The sequence below is a fragment of the Pleurodeles waltl genome, chromosome 8, assembly GCF_031143425.1.
Source record: "Pleurodeles waltl isolate 20211129_DDA chromosome 8, aPleWal1.hap1.20221129, whole genome shotgun sequence".
NCBI lineage: Eukaryota > Metazoa > Chordata > Amphibia > Caudata > Salamandridae > Pleurodeles > Pleurodeles waltl.
Window position 1 is genome coordinate 468,246,624 of NC_090447.1, and position 21,917 is coordinate 468,268,540.

A 21,917-nucleotide genomic window follows, 5' to 3' on the forward strand; every position below is an offset into this window, starting at 1 on the left:
GCTTCCCTAAAACATGAACAACCACAAATCATCTACATTTTGTGGACACAGGGGTGGGGGGAAAAAGACTTAATTAAAACATTTTTTCACTTATACATTTCAAAGAAAGGAAAATAGCTATGCCTTGTCTGAACCTTTGTGTTTGCCACTCAGTGCACTAAGCAGACTTGCAGAAGAGACTGCTTTATTGGCAGGAGAATGGGGTAATCAGACCCCTGCACAAGGAATGATCATCTAAAGCCACAACCAAGATACTGTGGCAAATGCTTTTCCAAACCCCTCCCAAACTACTTTGAGTTTCCCATAAATCAGTTTCAGAAAGCAGGAGTGGCAGTGTACCTTCCTGCACACACCTCAAGGCCAGTGGTTTAGCTCTGCATTGTCAATTTTGAACTGCTGCAACACCAGAGACCTTGACCACAGCCCTGATGACCTTAGTGAAAGACTGCAACCCACTTGCTCTGCAACTGCACCTAAAGGTTTAGGCCTTGCCTGTGCTAGCAGGAGCGTAGGAAATACCACTGTTTTAGGTTGCTGATTCAGTAGCACCACTCTAAACCCTCATATTCAGGTGGTCATAGTGAGCTCATGACAAATAGTGGCCCTATTTTATTTGATGTATGGCCATTTGATTGAGATCATGTGGTGCACTATTTTTTCATTTTTATTATTCAACTGATATCTGGAGACTACAACTGGGCTATTGCTTATATGCCCACCACACGATGGGACATCAATATCTGGCATCGCTCTTGCATCACCTAATGTGGTGCATGCGTAACACAAGCCTGAAATGGGATTTATGAAGCCATGCAAGGCCACCTTGTGTGGCTCCGAGTGGCTTCATAAACCTGTAGTAATTCAACAGAGATCGCTGGGTCGCGTTACTGTGCCCCAAGGAGGTGTTACATGGGTGTTTCCATGCAACATCCATTGATTTTGGTACATTCCAAGATTTTCCAAAAGCGGTAGACCTGGGAATGTGCCAAAAGGCTTGACCTTCCCAGGTGAGGCATAATGAGAAGAAATCTTTATTTCACCTTATTACATCCTCTTTCTATGTATTCTTCATTCTGAAGTACACATAGAAAGAACAAAATGCCTCAGGAGATTGTTTTTAATGCAGAAAAGTGTCCTGTTCTCCACAAAAACAATCCACTTTACAAGGAAGGCTCCCTTGCACCAAGGTGCCAGGGTGCCTGCATTGGCACTAGGCAGCCAAAATGGCCCCAGCACCGGGATAAAGGCAGGGATGCTCTATATTCTTTTAAATACACCATATTCCTGCCCTTTCTTGGTCACGCAGCACAGCAAAATGACTTTCTGTGCTGCATCACTTTATTATAAATATGCCCCTATGATAGTAAATGCGGAGCAATTGAAGCCAATGCCTACCCATGGCGCATAAACACTGACTTCTCGCAAGTCACAAATCTGCAGCACAGAAGAGACAATTAAGTATGTATTCTACAACTGATGGTTATAAATGATCCCTCAGTAATACCTGTGGAGGCAGAACGCAGACAAGGGGCAGATCAAGGAAGTTTATTAAGTGTGGATTCGGATGAAAAATAAGCAGGAAAAAAGTGAGTGAAGGAGAAAAAGAGGGAGACAGACTGGGAAAAGAGGGATGAGGGAAAGGAGAGAAAAAAGGCTAGAGAGTGAAAGTGACAAGCGAAAGATTAAGAAAGGAGAGCTACAGACAACAAATGGAAGGAGACAACAAATTGGAGGACGCAGCCCTGGATAGTTAACAGTAATGAAACAATTATGCTGGGTGCTATCTAGTGTAAGAAAGGAGGAGCAGCATAAAAAGAAAACATGAAAGGAACAGCTATTATGGACTAACTAGTGAGACAGCAATTGAAGAAAGTGGGACAGGCTCAGAAAAACAGACAAGCCCATTTAGGTTGCATTCTGCTTCACTGTTGTATTATACAATGCCCTTTGGAATTTATTTCTGAGATGGACAGTCTGCGGGTGGGACACAATAACGTGAGACTTATTGGGAACAAGCGGAGTGCTCAGCAGACACAAGTGATGGTGAGAGATAAACGTTCAACTCGGTCTTCTGATTTCACACTGCAGAGTGATGAGCAAAAAAAATAATTAGCCAGTGTTACATTATAAAACAGACACTTTGCTGCCAAAAAAATGGGAGCAATGTCAGAGAGCTTTAAGAATACACCATAACAATTAACGAGATTCAAAGCAGCTTTGTGCAGTCAATGTTGTTTTTACAGCGCAGCCAAGGAAGCAAATACAATTTTTCCTATTCATATTAAAAGTTTTGGGCCCATATTTATACTTTTTGACGCACAACTGCGCCAACGCAGTTGTGCGTCAAAAATTTTAACGCCATTCCAAAGCGCCATGCGGGCGCCTTATTTATTGAATTATGTTAGCCTGCGCTGCGGACTGGTGTGCGTCAAAAAAAATGACCCACACCAGGCAGCGCCGGCGTAGGGGAAAATGGAGCTTGGGCGTCAAAATATGGGGCAAAATGTTGGCCTCAACCCGTTTTGCGCCATTTATTTTGACGCCCAACCCTCATTGAAATGACTCCTGTTTTAGCAAAGACAGGAGTAATGCCCCCTTGCCCAATGGCCATGCCCAGGGGACTTAAGTCCCCTGGGCATGGTCATTGGGCATAGTGGCATGTAGGGGGGCACAAATCAGGCCCCCCTATGCGACAAAAAAAATACTAAAAAAATACTTACCTGAACTTACCTCAACTTCCCTGGGATGGGTCCCTCCATCCTTGGGTGTCCTCCTGGGGTGGGCAAGGGTGGCAGGGGGTGTCCCTGGGGGCATGGGAGGGCACCTCTGGGCTCCTTCTGAGCCCACAGGTCCCTTAACGCCTGCCCTGACCCAGGCGTTAAAAAAAACGGCGCCCATCAGGCTGGGCGCCGTTTTTTAAGGCCTGCCCCCTCCTGTGCGTCAAAATGACATCACAGTATAAATAAGGCGCACAGGCCTTAAAGTCATTTTTTGGAAGGGAACGCCTACCTTGCATATAATTAACGCAAGGCTGGTTCCCCCCGTCTAAAAAATGACGCACATGGTGGAACTTTGACGCCCGCTGCGTCGGACGTCAAAGTATAAATATGGGGCAGTGTTTGTGCCGATTGTGCGTCAAAAATTTTGACGCACATTCGGCGCAAAGAGAGTATAAATATGCCCCTTGGAGTAGGACAAACAGCGCAAACTACTGAATTTGTGGTCTATTTAAGGTTACATGATAGGAAATGAAGTAAACGCATGTGCATTTGACTTTGTATGTGAAAGAATGTTTGATGGACAATTGTATATCCACATTGACAGTGTAAACACCTATCTTGACTAACATCTGGGGTTCAAGCCTATTTAGAGGGTTGCAGTGATAGATAACCAAATATTTAACTTGAAGTTTACCATTGATGGAGAATTTTGAACTTGTATGAAGGGAAAGGGAGTCTTTTTTTTCAAAATGAGAACACATTCCAGAGTTCTGTTTGAAGATATTTGAATAAAGAACTGAAGCACTGTTTATTATCAGAATGTGTCACTTCCTATTTAGGAACCACTTCAAGTAAAATGGCTAAAGAGATGGACATCTAGACGTGCATTAGAGGAAGTGTGGAAATCTTAATTTGGCTGGTATTGGGAGTTCCCAGTTGAATCAGAATTTCAATTGGGGTGGGTGGTGCAATATAGCCATGTACGCGAATTGTAATTATATGACTTTATAGTAAGATTATAGAGGATTGCAGAGAATAACTCGAGTGTAACCCAGAATCTAGTATTATTTTCATAGTGCAAAATGCATTCTGCCCTAAGAAATTAGAGCTAAATGCAATAGAACATAAACAGCAGCAGCCACTCACACTGTTCATGTGTTCTATGGTAGGCATTTTTGCTCCAAATTACACAAGTGGACATAACCTCAATTTTGTTTCACAGGAGTAAATTGAGACTACCGAAATGACCGCAGTTACTCAGGCGAAATTAAAATACCACCCAGGCCTAATTACAATTTGCATTAAATTACCGCAATCTCAATTTTTCTCAAGCACACTTCAGCACATAAAAGCGTGTATGAATCAATGGGTAATACAGTAATAGCTCTGCCAGAATAACTGCCACCCATGATATGCTTTTTTCAGTTGAGGTATTAGTTTCAGTTGTCTAGCAAGTCCCATCAAGAGAACGAAATTGGTTAATGTTCATTTCACATTTTGGTCCGAGGTCTTGTGACAAACAGGCTATTGTTGAATTTACTGGACAAGCATAACTTGTAGCATTTGAGTTAAATGACAAAGCCCCCACTTAGGTGACAGTGCCGCACACACCTGTTCTAATTTCATTATCAGCAGCATGTAATTGTGGCCATAGTGTTCTGCAGGGAAGCTGGAAAAATGCATGTGTCAGTCAAAGTCAGAAAAGTAATGCGAGAGGGTTCCGGAGTTGGTGGATTGGGGACAGAGTTGATTGTTAGGGGCTTATAAATCCTACAGCAAGGTCATTCAACCCGAGTGCACTCTCAGCTGCCATCCATGCTTCGGTTGACCTTCTCACCCACTCTATAGTAAAAAGGCAAGTTGTTGGCCACATTTTGGCAAGTGTGGGCTTGTTCACACACAGGCATGTGGACACCATTACTATACCCAAGACAAATTCTATACTTTTTTTTCTTGTAATCTCGGGTGTGGGCTGCAAATGTTTCTTGGTAGGAGTTTTGGGGCACTTACCTGACTGTTCTGGACCCACTGAAAGTTCATTATGCATGATCCAGGGGGTGTGGAGTGATGGTGCCTGTAACACGGGACCAAATTATGGCCCAGTTGCCCAAGCTCTTCTCCACTGGTGTGTTCAGGGTGCCTAAAGTTTAAGGGCATCTCTTGCATGAAGTTTGGAATTTGCTTTACACCAGCACTTCACACCTTAGGGAGCTGTACCACATTTGTCAAGGGTTCTGGTGCCCAAATCCAGTGTGGTTTGTGGAGAGAATTTCACAAGCCTAAACACCTTTCTGCTAAAATTATATAGGTTTGTATTTTTTTTTTGTGTGTAAACAACTTTATGTAAATGGTCTTTAAAAAGGTATGTGTAGCTTTCATGTTTGGTTCTTGTTAAATTAAATATGATGTAATATGATTTCTCTCACTACATTCCTTTGTGTTTGGTCCTATGAGGATTGAAGTATATTATGTGATTGTGGGAGCTCACCCTGTAATACACTCACGAATCCGCCTTGAGTCCAGTCAGGCTTGTTTGTAAAACCTCTAGTGTAACACATCTAGAAGCGCCAAACAAAATTAGCATAAACAAAAGCTGACACAAATCTAGAAAGATTTTATTTTTATGAAGTGTTAGACACCAAGATGAACAATATTTACCAAAGGTTTCAGGAGATCTATATGTTTAAGTGAAGCGTAAATCTCAGCATTTTAGTTGAATGTGCAAACAAGCATTTAAGTTTGAATTTAAAGTTTGGAAACTTTCTAAAACGTTTATAGAATTGTGTTTGACTACCCGGCCTGGACTAGGTAACCAAATGTGACTCAGGGAAGGACAGGAGGGTCAATAAGGAGAATTTGGACAATTACATGCTCACCAAAGCAGTCTCAAGTCCAGTTCCACACATTACATCACAACCACCGTAGACTTTAATGGAGTGGTCCGTTGCTGTGGATACAGAATGCTCAGGATGCTGAAGGGTGCTCTGAGTGCTGTGTGGTCCATGGGGTTGTACTTGGTTATTCCTTGCCTTGGTTTATGGGTGAGGTGCGGTGACTGGCCACAGGGGTCGGGTCCCTTCAAATCCTCTTCGAGACAGTAGAAGGCCAGCTGCAGCTGGGCTTTTAATCTCTATACACAGAGTACAGTGCTGCCCTTTGGGGAAGGCTGGTATGTCTTGCACAACCAATCTCGATGCAGACAACACTAGGGTTCACGTGCATCTTTTGGATACTGAGGATTGATCTCTTGAGCTGCATGTCAGTAGTTAGTATGGGATTTAAAGAATGTAGCTACTGACATGCCAGAACAGGTTGCTTCAGCTTTAATGCTTTAATGGCCCTGGAGCTGAAAACAGGTGGGGTGGTCAATCTTCAGACCCTTTAAGTCACTTCTTTGATCTGGGGCTCAGAGGTGACTCATGATCCTGAGGCACAGCTACAGTCCTCTTCATAGCCCATGGTGCAGCAGGTGCAGTCTAGCACTGGGAACAGCCTCTTGCCAGGGGCCAGCAGGCAGTCCTTCAGTTCTTTCTCCAGTTCTGTTGTGATCTGAGGTTAAGGGTGCCCCTATTTATGTCCAGTAAGTGCCCTGAGGTGGTAAAGCAGTCACTAGCCAATAGGACTGCTAGGTTCCACCCCACCAAGATGATTTCTGGAGAGAGACTGAATATAATTTATGGGGCATACAATGGCCATATTATAGTAGAGCTACTATTTATGCAGCCTATGCACAAATTGTACACCCTGTAAATATAGTTGGATCTACTTTCAGTATGTAGAAGCCACCTTATTCCTCTTTGCAAGCCGCTGAATGTTGAGGGGATAATGCTCCTATAACGCATTACGTGTATCCCAAGTCCTGCAAATAGTGCACATGCGCTATTAAAATACACTAATTTTGACTTCTCCAAAGATAGCCACACAACTGCTGTTAATTTGTTAAATAAACTGATGACTCCAGTAGGCTGCTGCAAGCACACTTTTTCAATAATAACCAGTGGAAATGTTGTCATAGTATCTTAAAATTAATATTCAAATATTGAAAAACAAAAGTTTGCCTCTTATGCAAAACTTCCAGGAGAGTTATAAATCACGGCCTAAATTAGGTGGTAAAGCTCTGCAGTGCAACAGTTTTTTTTCCCACAGCTAATGGCTTGTGTTCACAGATTCACTTCAATGTATTTACCTAGATAGCACAATTTCCATTAAACCTTAAATAAGCACAAACAATTAAGACAGGTCTAAAAAGAGGGACAGATTTACTAATATTTTCTCTCTGGCTTAAGCCACATTTTGAGGCAACCCTAGTGCAAAATTATGTTGGATTTGCTAAGCCACGCAAAACCCATTGTGTAGTCTTGCATGATTCAGTATTTAACCCACAAAAAAGGAAAAAGGAACACAAGGCAGGGCACAGTGCTGTCTTGCATTTTACCGTACATAGTGGAACCATTTTATGGGTGCACTAAGGGCATTTCTGTGTATGTACTCATCAATTTTGATTGGAACTCAAATTTACTAAAATCAGCAAACCTGGTTTTGTTCTAATATGGTGTTCCTGCCCGGGGCTGGTGTAATGAGGAGAAATATTATTGCTCTTCATTATTACCTCTTTGTATGTGTGCCACCTTCTAAGAAAAACCTCTTACGAACAGTTTTTGGAGAAGGAAGGTATATGGCATTGAGGCACAAGGGTGCAAAAAGCGCAGAATAGTGCCACATAGTTGTAAATAATGTGTAATTCTTCTCGCTCTCACCCAATGTAGTGCATCCTAAGGGTGAATGAAAGTCGCATAATTTTGTTTTGAGTAAAAAATTTAAAAAAAGAAAAAAAAAAACATTTTTGGAAAAGGTTGCAAAATTAAGTATAAGTACACAAAATGCAGACCTGTCATTTAGCACTGCATTTCACCTCAAAATGCACGATTGTGTCAACTTTTGATGCAACGATGTATTTTACACTTAGAAAGGATTAAAAAAAAAAAACGCACAATTTATATGAGCAAAAGTTGCTCACATTTTGGTTGTCAACACTAGGCCAGCACTGCTGGGATATAATTTTGCTGTAAAACCTTCTAATATGGCATTTATTAGGAACTTCAAAATTCCTGAAATTTCGTCCGGGCTGACTAAAGTCCATGCCTGCATGCTTTCTAATCTTCAAAAGAAGAGGCAAGATTTAAAAGCACAGGAAAGTAATGTACTGTGTTCAAGTTAAATATAACGTGTAGGCTGGCGAAAAGGTAAAAAGGCATCTATAACAAATGTGCCTAATGTTATCCATCAATGACTTAAAATGTAAGCCATCTAATCTAACTTCCCTCTTCAAAAAAAAACCACTGCTGTTTTTAAATACTGTGATGTTAACATCACTTTTACACCAAACTTTATAATCAAAAACAAAACCTGAAACAAAATACAAACGTGACCCAGCTGTAGGAGGAACCTGGAATATTAACGGCCATGAATATTTCTTCCTTTAACATGGATATTCCTCAATTTTTTGGCTCGTTTTAGCAAGCAAACAATGCTAAAATATTCGGCAAAAGCCCAAATATAAAACAAAGGCCCATATTTATACTTTTTGACGCTAAACTGCGCTAACGCAGTTTAGCGTCAAAAAATTTAGCGCCGTCTAACGCCATTCTGAAGCGCCATGAGGGCGCCGTATTTATGGAATGGCGTTAGCCGGCGCTAGCAGACCGGCGCTGCCTGGTGAGCGTGGAAAAAAACCACGTAGACCAGGCAGCGCCGGCGTAGGGGGAAAATGGCGTTAGGGCGTCTTAAAATGGGGCAAGTCAGGTTGAGGCAAAAAAATCGCCTCAACCCGATTTGCGCCATTATTTTCGACGCCCAGACGCCATTTAAATGACTCCTGTCTTAGTAAAGACAGGAGTCATGCCCCCTTGCCCAATGGCCATGCCCAGGGGACTTATGTCCCCTGGGCATGGTCATTGGGCATAGTTGCATGTAGGGGGGCACAAATAAGGCCCCCCTATGCCACCCAAAAAAAATTAAAAAATATAAAAAATTATACTTACCTGAACTTACCTGAATGTCCCTGGGGTGGGTCCCTCCATCCTTGGGTGTCCTCCTGGGGTGGGCAGGGGTGGCAGGGGGGGTCCCTGGGCGCAGGGGAGGGCACCTGTGGGCTCATTTTGAGCCCACAGGCCCCTTAACGCCTACCCTGACCCAGGCGTTAAATAGTGGCGCAAATGCGGGGTTTTTTGACCCGCCACCTCCCGGGCGTGACTTTTGCCCGGGAGTATAAATACGACGCATTTGCGTCGCCGTCATTTTTTTAGACGGGAACGCCTTCCTTGCATCTCATTAACGCAAGGAAGGCGTTCACGCAAAAAAATGACGCTATTTGCCCATACTTTGGCGCTAGACGCGTCTAACGCCAAAGTATAAATATGGCGTTAGTTTTGCGCCGAATTTGCATCGAAAAAAACGACACTAATTCGGCGCAAACGGAGTATAAATACGGGCCAAAGTATTCCCCTCGACGTGGTTACCTGTATCTAAACTTTCACAAGTTAGTCTAAAATGTAGACTATGATCTTCCCTCCAATACTATGGGGAGTTAAATTACAGCTTTTAATAGCGTTTCCGGAAAGATTCACTCCTACTCAAAGTCCGATTAGGTCACTTAACAGGTATGGGTGGTGGAAGTGCAGAGTGGGAATGGCCAGGAACTTGCATTCATTCATTAGCTTTTCAAACACAAGCAGCAGATGACTGCAGCAGGTGGAGATGCATTTTTTAATGCTGGGTAAACTTAAACTTTGAAGGATATTTCCTGAGTGCCTCTTTTTTTTCCTTTGGTTTTATTAGTCCAGCACTGTGTCTGTGATAGCTTTTAGCCTCTGCTTAAAAAACAAACAAAAAAAACAAACAAATACACACAAACATACACAGAGTGAGATCATTGCAACATGCTGATGGTTTCTTGCATTTTACAAAGGGGGAGACTTAAAGTTGTATTTCCATAACCGTAGAGGTAATCTTTGTTTCGTTAATAAAAACCATATCGACATTCTATAAAAATTTACAAAAATCCAGACAAAAATAAAGAAATCTATAGTCATGTTTAAGGCTAAGGTGCAACATGCCAATTATTTTTTTTCCAGCTGCTTCCTGTTCTAAGACACTAGGGAGACAAAACTAACCACTAAAAAGATACGTCTAGAATAAGGGACCAGTAGTACCTGCCAAAGTCCTGCTATTATACCCATGTGGCTGAAATTGTACGTTTTTCATGCATAATTAGTGATTAACTGGATCATCTCATTGCCCCCCTACACGCTCTACTTCCACATGCAATAAAACCTTAGCAGCATAACCCTGATATTATGCCCATATGGTGTCTTGACCAGACTAAAAATTGTGCAAGTTAGGAGATGTTACCCTACTATAAAATGCCCGTGCTTAAATTAGAAATTGCTTGTGCATGCAAAAGAGAAAACTTAAAAAATCTTGTTTTAATTGGGGATTGGCGAATAAAGGCTTCTTATAATTGCCCCCCCTACAAGTTCTAATACCACATGTAATAAGATTTTTTTATTTTTTTTTAAGCAGCATAACCTAGGACATATACAGCTGAGGACATATGCAGATCAGCTGTACAAGGTCTTCTTGCTTATAACCAGAGTCTACATGAAACATTGCCACTGTATCTCCATGGTGGTTGTTCGGCCAATGTCGGGAAGTGACCAAACCAAGTGAATATTAGTTCTCTCTTCATATATGCTGAGAAAGTCTAAGACAAATATGCTGCAGGTTTCAAGGATTCATAATATTGGAGGACCATCCATGCAGGCGAACGGCTGCTGAACATGTTTTTATCACCCAACAGAGAATGTAATCTTTCTTTGTTTAATAGCTCCCTTAAGGAGGTGAATGGCAGTTGCATATCCTAGAAGTCGTAAGTTTGTATCTTGTAGTGCCTTTTACAAATATTGATTGTATGTCGACCTCTAATCACCAATTAACACTGACCATACTGCGCTGAATAATTTAGTTTGGTCTTTGTTTTGCTTAATTTTGTAGCAGTTTTCATAAATGCACACTTTTACCCCATAATTTCATTATTCAGACCAAATTCCAACTGTACCTGCACTTGTGATGCATTTTGAGGGAGGCGAAACACCTTATAAGCAAGTACCTGTAAATAATTCAGTAAAGCCACCTGTCCCTTGTCGGGCTGTACTTGCATGCAACAGTGTGGGGAGTATTTTTGCAGCCATTACAGTTAACAGTGGTTTGTATGATGGTTCATCCAGCTTGTTTGCTAATATCCTGAAGACCATAAACAACATTTGGCCCTTATTTGGCAAATACTGTTTCTGTAAATTAAATCTACTATTGATGTAAATACCTTTGTACTTAAACGATTTAATCTCCTCCAAATGGGATCCAGCCAACCAGATTTTTTAGACAGCCATCCTTTCAGCCCATTGACATTTGTCAACTTTATTTCCAGTTTGTTAAATTTTACATATTTCCTTAACTCGTTAAATAAACTTTGAAATCCCACCTTTTAGCTCATCAGTACATTGTCGTCTCTATAAGCAAGGTGTGTCAGTTGGAGGGAACACACACATCGGGATGGGAGTTAACGCCATTGAGCATGGTGTTGAACCTGCCATGAATAAAATTGAGATTTGGGGGGCTGGAGGTGCAAGACACCCTGGTTTTAAACCCTTATTTTTTAGAATCTTTCTCGATGTGGGCTGTCACCCATTTTTACACAGACCTAAGTGCCTGTATAAAGTTGTTCTATCCCTCTCAGTACTCTGTGTGCAACATTCGACTGCTGCAACTTTCTCCATAGATTGCCCTGGTCACAGTCAAATATTGCGCTAAAGTGCAAAAAAGAAAGGTTTAATTCCTGTTTCCTCTTGCATTTGTCCGCTAACAGAGAGATGGCGCATACATTAATACGTAGGCCTTTCTGAAAGCCAAACTGATTTAGTGGAAAGAGGTGATTCTTATCGGACCACTCTAACAGGTCTTCCAGGAGGAGTGATGCATAGTATTTTGCTCCTGATTAATGATGTTGAAGAGACATGTCTTGAGGTGTACAAGTAAGTTATAATGGGATAACACCCATACCTCGAATACCAGTGCAGTTGTTGCATGGATTAAGAGGAACACATTCTGGCTGAAGAATGAGATTTTCATGAGGCAACCAGTGAAGGTGAAGTGAATCAGCAGGGGACCTAGAGTGTGGAGAGAAGGTAAAAAATGTCCCTATCTGGGAAGGCTAGCATGCTGAGGGTGTGACATGACAGACCACTAATGCGATTCGGGTCTGTCGCACTAAACACTATCTCTCAGACACCTAAAGTAGTGAGGCATTACAGGAGAGGACTGTATTGCTTGGATGGCTGCCACACAATGGATTGCACACAGTGGCAGGAAAACAGAACTTTGAACTCTGCACAATGGAAAGTAGATAAAAATTGGCTTCCTCGAGAAAAGTACATCTAAGACCATGTAATTTTTCCCCCCTATGACTTAGCAAAACCGCGAAGATGTTAAGGAGCACCAGAAGAAGAAAGTATAGAGGAAAAAGAAGACCGAGGTCTTTCAACCATATGCCCTTACTGGTTTTATAGTGAGAAACGGCCATGTGAGGCATGGGGTTAGCAGCAGGTCCTAGCTTGTGGCCGAGCCCAGCACACAACCAACCACAGGTGGCCACCCCCACTGACAGGTTGGCTACAGGGCTTGATGCTCACCACCTGCAGGTGTCCAGCCCAGCCACACAAGCCTTTAGCACAACTCAGAAGGAGTCCAGCTGGATTATAGCACTACAACATAAAAAAAAAAAGAAATTGTCAGCACGGGCGGGGACATGCTAGACAGTGTGCTCCTATCCCAGTGTTTTGATTGGCTCTTCGCTGAATTATTGGGCTGGCAAACTCAATGAGATGCACCTGCACTCTGACTGGTATGGAATCCTGAGACAACAGTCCAGCATTGCAGGTCCCCCACATTTAAAGTGTTACTCTTTACAGAAGAATTAAAAACGTCTAGAGATATGCAGAACTGGTAGCACCAATGTTGAAAACTAAAAAACTAAAGACTTGCAACTAAAGTGGTTGATATTTATCAAGCATTGCATTTACCTTAATTCATCTGGGTAAACTCTGCTGGTGTGCAAGGCAGTGTGAATATATATATAGATACATATATTTTAACCCAGTAATGGTCACCTGGGGGGCAGTTCTAATCAGGACCACATTGCCAAAGGCAATGGATATTTTTTGCTAACATCTGATGCCATTCGATGAATCGTCACAAACATTTAAATAAAAAAAAATAAAAAAAATTAACCACCTCAGCTTCGTCTGGGAAAGTATTGGGGTGATCTGTAATGCTGGGGGAGCTAGAAAAAAGGGGGTCCCAAAAAATAGTTTCCCCATTCTTTTTCCATAGGAACATTAAACAGCTACAGCAAAAAATGGAGGAACAGAATTACATTGATTTCTATTACTATTACAGCTGCTACATGATGTGTTGGCAGCAGTCTTAGGATTTGGGGGCTCAGTCCCCTGTTCTAGGGGAAGATAAAACAAAATGGGGCAGGGTAGAGATACTTCAATATAACTAATCACAGTCATTGGGGAAGGGACTTCAACATCACTGTAATCACACTGGCCCAGATTTATGTAGCCCTTGTACCACCAAGGCAGTGCAAGCCTATGCGGAGGCTTCAGTGATATTTACTAAGCCAGGCAAGGCCACCTTGTGCGGTCAGTGTGGGTTAGTAAACCTAGAGTAACAAGGCAGCGTGAGTTGCTGCCTTACAATACTTTGTGTGAGAAAGGCATTACAAGGGTGGAGAGTGGGTGATCCCACACATCCACTCATGCTTTTTAACTCATCAACAGATTTACTAAGACTAGAAAACCTAGGAATGTGACAAAATGGTATGCCTTCCACATAGAGGCATAACAAGGAGAAATATCTTTATTCCTCAGTTTGTGTAGATAGGTGCCCGTTCCTCACATAACTAAACACGCCTGTAACCTAGGCACCTTTGAACAATGGCTCAAGTGTGCCTCCTTTTGCCGCTAGGCAGCACAGAAGGCACCAGCCCATATAGAGCAGGACTTCTGCATTGCATGAAAGGTTTGTAAATCTGCCCTGCATTATCCGTGGGGACCTGTGCATCCCTATAATCACACTATTTCTGTGTATAATCACATTCTATCTTTGCAGGAAGTGAACATAACTTATCACACACTGTCTGTTGACCGTGGTAAAATATAATCACATCTCAATGGGGACCTGGATATACCTATAATCACACACTATTTCTGTGGGGAACCGACCATCAATATCATCAATAGCACTCTATTTTTATGGGGAACTGAACATGAGTATCATTACACTATGACTGAGGGGACCCTGGAACCTATGTAATCATACACTATCTTTGTGGGTAACTGGGCATCCCTATAATAGGCTGGGGACCTGGGAATCAATATATTCTCTTTTCAATCACACATTATCTTTTTGGGAAGTGAACATGCATATCATCACACACTGAGGGGACTTGGGCATCAACATATTTGCACATTAAGTTTGTGGTACTTTCATCACACTCTGCAGGGATATCAACATGTCTATCATAAAAAGACTGTCCATATAGGGATTTGAATTAGCCAGTCATCGCATAATTCCTCTACAGGTCTAATTATCTATCTCTGTGGGGATGTGGGCATCCCTATATTCCACAATATCTCTTTAGGGAACCTGTACTGCAGGGCATAAGCAGGACTATAACCACATAATATCTGTGCAGGCACCTGGGCGTCACTTTAATCACATAGGGCCTGATTACAACTTTGGAGGATGGTGTTAATCCATCCCAAATTTGACGGATATACCACCTACTGTATTACGAGTTCCATAGGACCATAAAGTACCAGAAGTCAGGAAAGAACAGTGTCTTCTGCGTGCCAACCAACAGCATTCAGGAATCCAATCCATGTTACATGGACCCGGAAGTCAAAATAAGTAAGGGGGAAATCAAACTCAAAGTAGGACAAATGATCCCTACAGACAAGTGTGGAGGCCTTCTTGGATGAGGAAGGATAAATACGGCAATCTGCAATGATCACAAGCAAAGTTTGGTGGCATTTGTACCAGACATCGAGGGCTAGGGGAGTCATAAAAATGTAAAAACAGACAGTCACTCATGTGCCATAAAATACGTGAGTCATGTATATTGTGAATAGGTATCTAATTAGATCTCTGTAATGAAGAAAAGACATTTCCATATGTATAGGTGTAACTCATAAGCAACATGTGAGATACATTAAACGAATATGGTGCATGTCAGAGTATAGTTATTCAGACATCACATGTTGACAACCCAGGTCCATAAGGAGTGAATTCACCAAATGTACAAATATACAATGTAGATAGACTTCAGATATGTATCCATATCACATTACATACATGATCAGTAACTTTCGAGGTCAACAACTCAGATGGATAACGGTGTACACCTGTTTATATGTATATCAGGTATGGTTGTTGCTGCTTAAAGGTCAAATATCAATCCCTACGATAAGGTTGGAAAACTATATAGTGTATGGTAAGTACCGTAACTCAGTAGCACTTACTTCAGCAATTGGCACAGACAGTAACACAAAGTATGTGCCTAAGTCTTATTTATACAATAATACATTCAGAAATCCGCCAAAATAAACAGTTAGATTATACATCTAAAGCTACAAGAAATGGTGTATCCATGGTCATAGCAACAATGACACTACTAGTAGTCCAAAATACTATTAACCATATAGCGGTAATACTGTATGGTGTCATTGAATTAATTAGCTGTGTCAAATCGAAGTATCAATTAGTCCCAAAAAAAAAAAAACAGTTCTCTATCCACATTTAGTCCCTGTTCTACAGCCCCTAATCTAATGATCCAGCTTGCTTCTTGTTTTCTAAGTTCTTCATTATGATCCCCAGCTCTAGGTCAGCCAGAAATGTGATATGCCATGAATTCTAATGTTTAGAATTACAGTATTGCGATGTGTAATGTATAATGGGTGGCTAGAGGGTAATTAGAATTGTTGTCCTGGATGGCTCTAACATATTCTTTGAAATGTTCCTCAAGTGGCCGAATGGTGCTGCCAACGTATACTTTTCCACAAATGCAAATGACAATAAATCTGGTATTACAGTTTATGAAATCCTTTATGTAATGGACCTCCCTGGTATTGTAAGAAAAGGTTAGTGTTTTATTAAACGCCAACTGGCAGGAGATATACCTGCCACATTTATAAAAACCCTTCGGTTTAGTGGGCAGCCATTCCAATTTCTCCTGTGTATTCGCGATGATGTAGCTGGGACACAGTTTCTCTGTCAGGGTGATACCTCTGCTGTGTATTAACTAGCATTTTCTGTTGAGGACCTTTCCCAAGGTGGCATCCATTTGTAGTAAGTGCCAGTGTTGTTTGAGAATACAGCATACTAGAGTACTGGCTGCACTGTACCTAGTTATCATGGGAAGCTTAACTTCTTTGGACAGTGCATTTCCTGTGCAACAATAGTATTCTACGTTCTTTAGACACAATACACTTCCTAGCGTTATAAAGTACATTGGTGGGGTAACCTCCATTGCGAAAACATTGTTCTAGAAGGTCCAATTCTAAGTTGAAAATAATGTCATCACTGCAGTTACTCATCCAAGATGGCCACCACACTTAAACTGTAGTGATAGTTTCCTACTTCAAGTTTGATGCCTGTTACTTATTTTGACTTCCGGCTCGCTGTAACAGGGAATCCTGACTGCACTCGGTCAGCACACCGAAGACACTGTTCTCGCAGGACTTGTGGTACTTAATTTATTTTTACCAGACTTTGTGTAGGGTACTATTACTCTGTGCAGCTTTTGCGGGTAGCATATACTAGATAGCATATACTAAACCTTTTGACTTGCGCACTTTGCTTGTGTTCTCTTTGCGGGGACATAAACGTATTCTGTTTATCAGGGTGCAATATGAGAACGTGCACCACACTTCCTGTTTATTTACAATAATACGATCCATTTGGTGTTTTTGACGGTCAGGTTTACCATGCGACTTGATGTATGAAATTATATTATAGTTAATGACGCGGGCATGTTTCTTTTCCCTCCTTACATAAAGTACATGTATCGAGTGCACAGCAGGTGTCACCTATTCTTTAACCAGGTTTGTGACGTAAAGACCATAGTTTTGTAGGACTCGGTCTTTAAATATCTGTGGGGCTCTGAAGGGCATACATGTAAACGCTTAGTCTACTTGATAGGGTTTCATATTCTGCCAATTAACTTTGTGTCTTCTTACCCGTAGATATGGGTGTATTATGCCTGTACATTTGATTATTTTCTACACCTTGGAGCTAGTTGCTGTTAGCAAACCTGCTGGATTAAAGTACTCCATGCCTTTGTGGTGTATGAACACAAGCCGTTACATCTAACGGATTTGACACTCTGGATACGGACGTGAACATTTGACGCCTTGAGAATTATTGAATTTCGGGTTAGTCATGTACCCTTGCTTTTTATTGCAACTCTACTGTTCACACCTGGGACTGAGTGCATTTAGGCTGTTTAATGACTGGACCTTCCTGGCCCTCTCCCTTGTTTTTTGATAGACACAGATGTATATTATTTATCCTGACACCCACCTATCAGTTTCTCGTGTCACGGGCTATATTTTTCTAGTACTAGATATTTGCACTTTTGGATGTATACATAGCTCTATCTTACACATTCATCCCATTTTGGGTGATGGTATGCACATAATAACCCAGATCTTTGCGTTTAATAGTAACTGGTCAATCATTTAATTTTTAGCCGGTGTACAAATATTTCATAAGCATTTCTGAAATATCTCTACACATGTTCATGTTTATATGTCTATATCTATACCTTCACAACCTTGATAAAGTCACATTGGGACGAAACACGTGTTGGCTGTTATGACTAAGTATGTTTGACCACTGACTGTTTCATCACTGTGCATATTAGTTGCTCAATGTTCACCAGAAGCACATTACATTCTGTATTCAGTTTAGCTTTATCGTGGCGTTAGACATTGCAGTCGAGACATTGCAGATCAGCTATGTTATTCCACATGGTAAACCAAGCTTGTGTTTTTCGTATATTCTCACTGAACACTAGCATGATAAGGAAGCACATATTTTGTGTTTTTCTCTAGTGCAGCCTTGGGAAAGACAACCTTGAAAACTTGGCCAACTTTCAGGGCTTGTTTTCTTCCACCTCTGACCTACAGTAGCTAGCATGTTTTGACTATTACAGGGAAGGGCATTTTAGCAGACTTTTTCATTATTCAATCCCTAAAAAGGTGTCCCTGGGCAACAGCGAGGGGAATTTTCTGAACCTTCAGTCAGAAGTGGATGTCAGCTGCCTGACCTGTCCCATAAGGGTGGAAAATCTCTTTCTTGAAGTTGAACAGGAGTCATCAACTTGCAGGCATGAGAAAGATGAGCAGTGATAGGCCCTATGGTGATGAATTTTTACTTTTATTCTTTGCTTTGACAGTTATGCTCTAATATAATCACATATATTTGTTGTGTACATTGAAGTTGAGAATCACTTCGATATATTTTGCTTTCATTGCTGTGACTATTTTTAAACGTGTGTCTCCAACCTACTAATCTCCTCTCTCTCAGGAACCTCATGGTGCAGTAATAATAAATGTCTTCTTTAAACTAAGAAGTGCATTCCAGGGATTGTTTTCAGCTCGGCCATTAGTGAAAGCAAACAGCTGTCAAGTATGAACCACCTTTATTGAAGAACTATACAGAAAACATGAATAGAATTTTGAAATAAATGAATACTTGTCAACGCAGAACAGATCTGTTTGATATACATTTGAATTATGGACTACATTGTGTGCGTTGGTTATAATATGTAAAAATATTGTGTATTAAAGAATACATACCTCTTCCTGTAGGGGCAGGGTAGCTAACAATACAGCACTAAAGGCAGACTTTTCAAATATACCCCTAACCTGCCGTGAGCACTTAAGGACGCTTATGGGAAGTGCATGCTTGCCATTGCCACCTGTTAGTACAGGACATACACACACACTACCTCGAGGGGGACCTGAGAATGGATATAAACACTGTGGGGACCTGGGCATTATTGTAATAACATACTATTTCTGCATGAAAAATCAACATGACTATTATTGTACTCTATCTCCAGGAACACTTTGACATGATCATAGCACTCCATATGAAGTAACTTGAATAGGATTATATTCACGCACTATGTGGAGACTTGAACATGACTGATCACACCATCATTGCGGGGACATGAACATAACTGTAATCACCATCACTGCCGGGACCTGAGAATTACTGTAATGAGATTTCAGCATGAACTGCAGCATGATTATCATTGTACACTATCTTCAGGAGGACTTGAACATGACTATACCACACTGTATCAGAGGTGGTCAAAATGTTTTGCTCTGAGCAACCTCCTAGTCAAAATGCTTTGAATTTGGGTCCCACTCAAATACTTTACAGCAAGGATTGGGAGAGCAGGATAAACATGGGTGAATGCAGGACTCGGGTCGTGAGATCATTTCAAGAGTACTTTTTCAGAGTTCGTACATCACACTAAACATGACTTATAAAAAAGTAACTGCATCAAACAAAAACAAGTATTGACACAAACATACTTTTCCCCATAACTGGGTGCTGTGAGCCCCTCACAAGAGCTCACACGCCTCTTGTTTATTTTGTAAGAGCTTGTTTAACTCAACATGGTGTTTTGCAGCAGTCCGGCTTAGACTGTGAAATACTGTTTTAAAATAATGACTTACATATTCACAGTGATTTCTGACACAGGCTGGGACTTCATAGCACTATGAACACGGCCTCTGGAATTACGCAGCAGAAGGTCAAATTATGCAGCAGAGTTGACTAAATTAAGGGTCAAGGTAAGGCAAATTATGTAGCATAATGCAGCACACTGATCGTTTTGTCTTTTACATTTGTTAACACTGTCATGGCATAAACTGCCCTACTTAAGTAACATTTCAACACTCCCATAGAGCAATAAGCAACAGAAAGGTGACCAGTCACCCTTTGCAAAGGGCCTTCCACAGCATGGAAACGTGTTGGTGCATTTTTAGTAACTTATGAACCTTTTGAGCTAAAATAAATTTTTTTGCTTATATCTGCAAACTATGCACCCAATGATGAATTGTGGCAAATGCAACAAACCAATATTTATGCAAAAACTGTCATTGAATCACATAATTCCAGTGGCCCTGACTAAATACGAAGAACACTGTTCCTCAATGCAGCAATAAGGGTTCAATTACTTGCCACTCTGCTTTAACAGACATCTGCAGTGATGGTTGCTAACTAAGGTTTCATAACCCAAGAGTACATTTAACACCTGTTAGTTTAACTTGCATTATATTTTAATTTAGCTGTTAGTGCCTTATTTTATAAGCAGTTACCTGACAGTGAAAAAAGGACTATTCTTTTTATTATTATATTTTTTTTTTTGCCACCTCTGACCCTGATCACAGTTCTCATTGTTTATAATCCACTTCAAGAGCTCCGTATGAAAGACGAAAGCCTGGAAATGCAGCAATTAAACAAGGTCACACTTCCAGGCCATCTTCATTTGTGCCACCCTGGAAAACCATCCATGGCCCCCCCAGGGGCCTGATCCCCCAGTTTGAAGACCTCTGCTCTATATGGAGACTTGAATATGATCATATCCACACACCATTTCTTTGGGGACTTCATTACTATAATCTTTGTGGGCCTGGGAATTACTGTAATACCACTATTTTTGCATGAACTACATCGTGACTATCATCAAACAGTATCCCAAGGCAGACTTGGGCATGACTATAACCAAACACTATCTATGCACACCTGGGCATGACTATATTAAACGCTGCATCTGTGGTGACCTGGCCATCAATATAGTCATGCACTATGTCTGCAGAGGCTTGAAAATGACATGGACATTTTCTCAGATCTTGAGTATTATATCTACACGCCATATCTTTGGGGCCTATTGCACAGTCTTATGAAGAAGAAGACTACTAGTGATGAAAAAGAACTAGGTAATCTCATCTTGGCTTTCTCATCTGACCACATTGCAGCATCATTGGCCTCTAAATTACTTGATGTGTTTTCTTAGCCCTTGAAGTCCCTTAATGCTTCTGAGAACTCATCAATAGGCTAGATAAATGCAAATCCCTTTCCATGGAAAGGATACGCTATATTTTAGTATAGAAATGCATTATCCATTTTCTGTGTGCTCCTCAGACACAATGAGCTATGACCAAACTATCATGTAATTTAGGTACACCACTCAAATAACATCTTGCCATTTATTTATTATTGTATTCAATCGCAAATGATAATTAATCATCAAGTCCCCACAAGGATGGTTACCTGAGTTCAAGTCCCCACAATGAGGGTTGTGTGCACGCAATTGAACATTTGAATCAGGATCCTCTTCCCGCAAGATGGCGGCTGCGTAATTCAGCTGCGAGGCGTCAGCTCCGGTCGGAGAACCTCCCAGTGCAGTGGCAGCCTTCCCGCGGGTCGGAGCCTCTCTCGGCAGCGGCGTTCGCAGGATACAATGTAGCGGCTTTGTTTTTACTCGCTTCACTTCGCCTTTTTTTTTTTGGACTGAATATCTTACAGCCAGCAGGATTTGCGGCTCTAAGAAAATGTTGTCATTTTTAAAGGACTACAAGCTATCCAAGTGAGAAGTGCTCTAGTTTACTCGTCTCCCAGCTTTTTTTTTGTGGGAAGCAAAACTACGTGGATTTTGTTGACGGAGGTTAAAGGATTGCACAGTGCCTCCCCGGGATGCGGTTTGGTTTGCTCCTGCTTTTACCTGAAGACAACTATAGGTCTGTGCTCCCGGGCGCCAATTGGGGACAATTTCTGACGTGGACTCAAAAAACGGTCAGAGTTTCTTTACTTTATTATAAGTGTTTGACATTGGGCATATATTATAATAACGTATTTTTGCTTTAGAAAGCAAAAAAAGTAAAAATGACACCAAAGGGAGCGAAAAATTTGACTTTGTCTGGACGTGGCAAGCCGGTAAGAGTTAGTTTGTCAGCTTGGCAAGGGGGAACTATGGATATAAAACAAGGCTCAGGC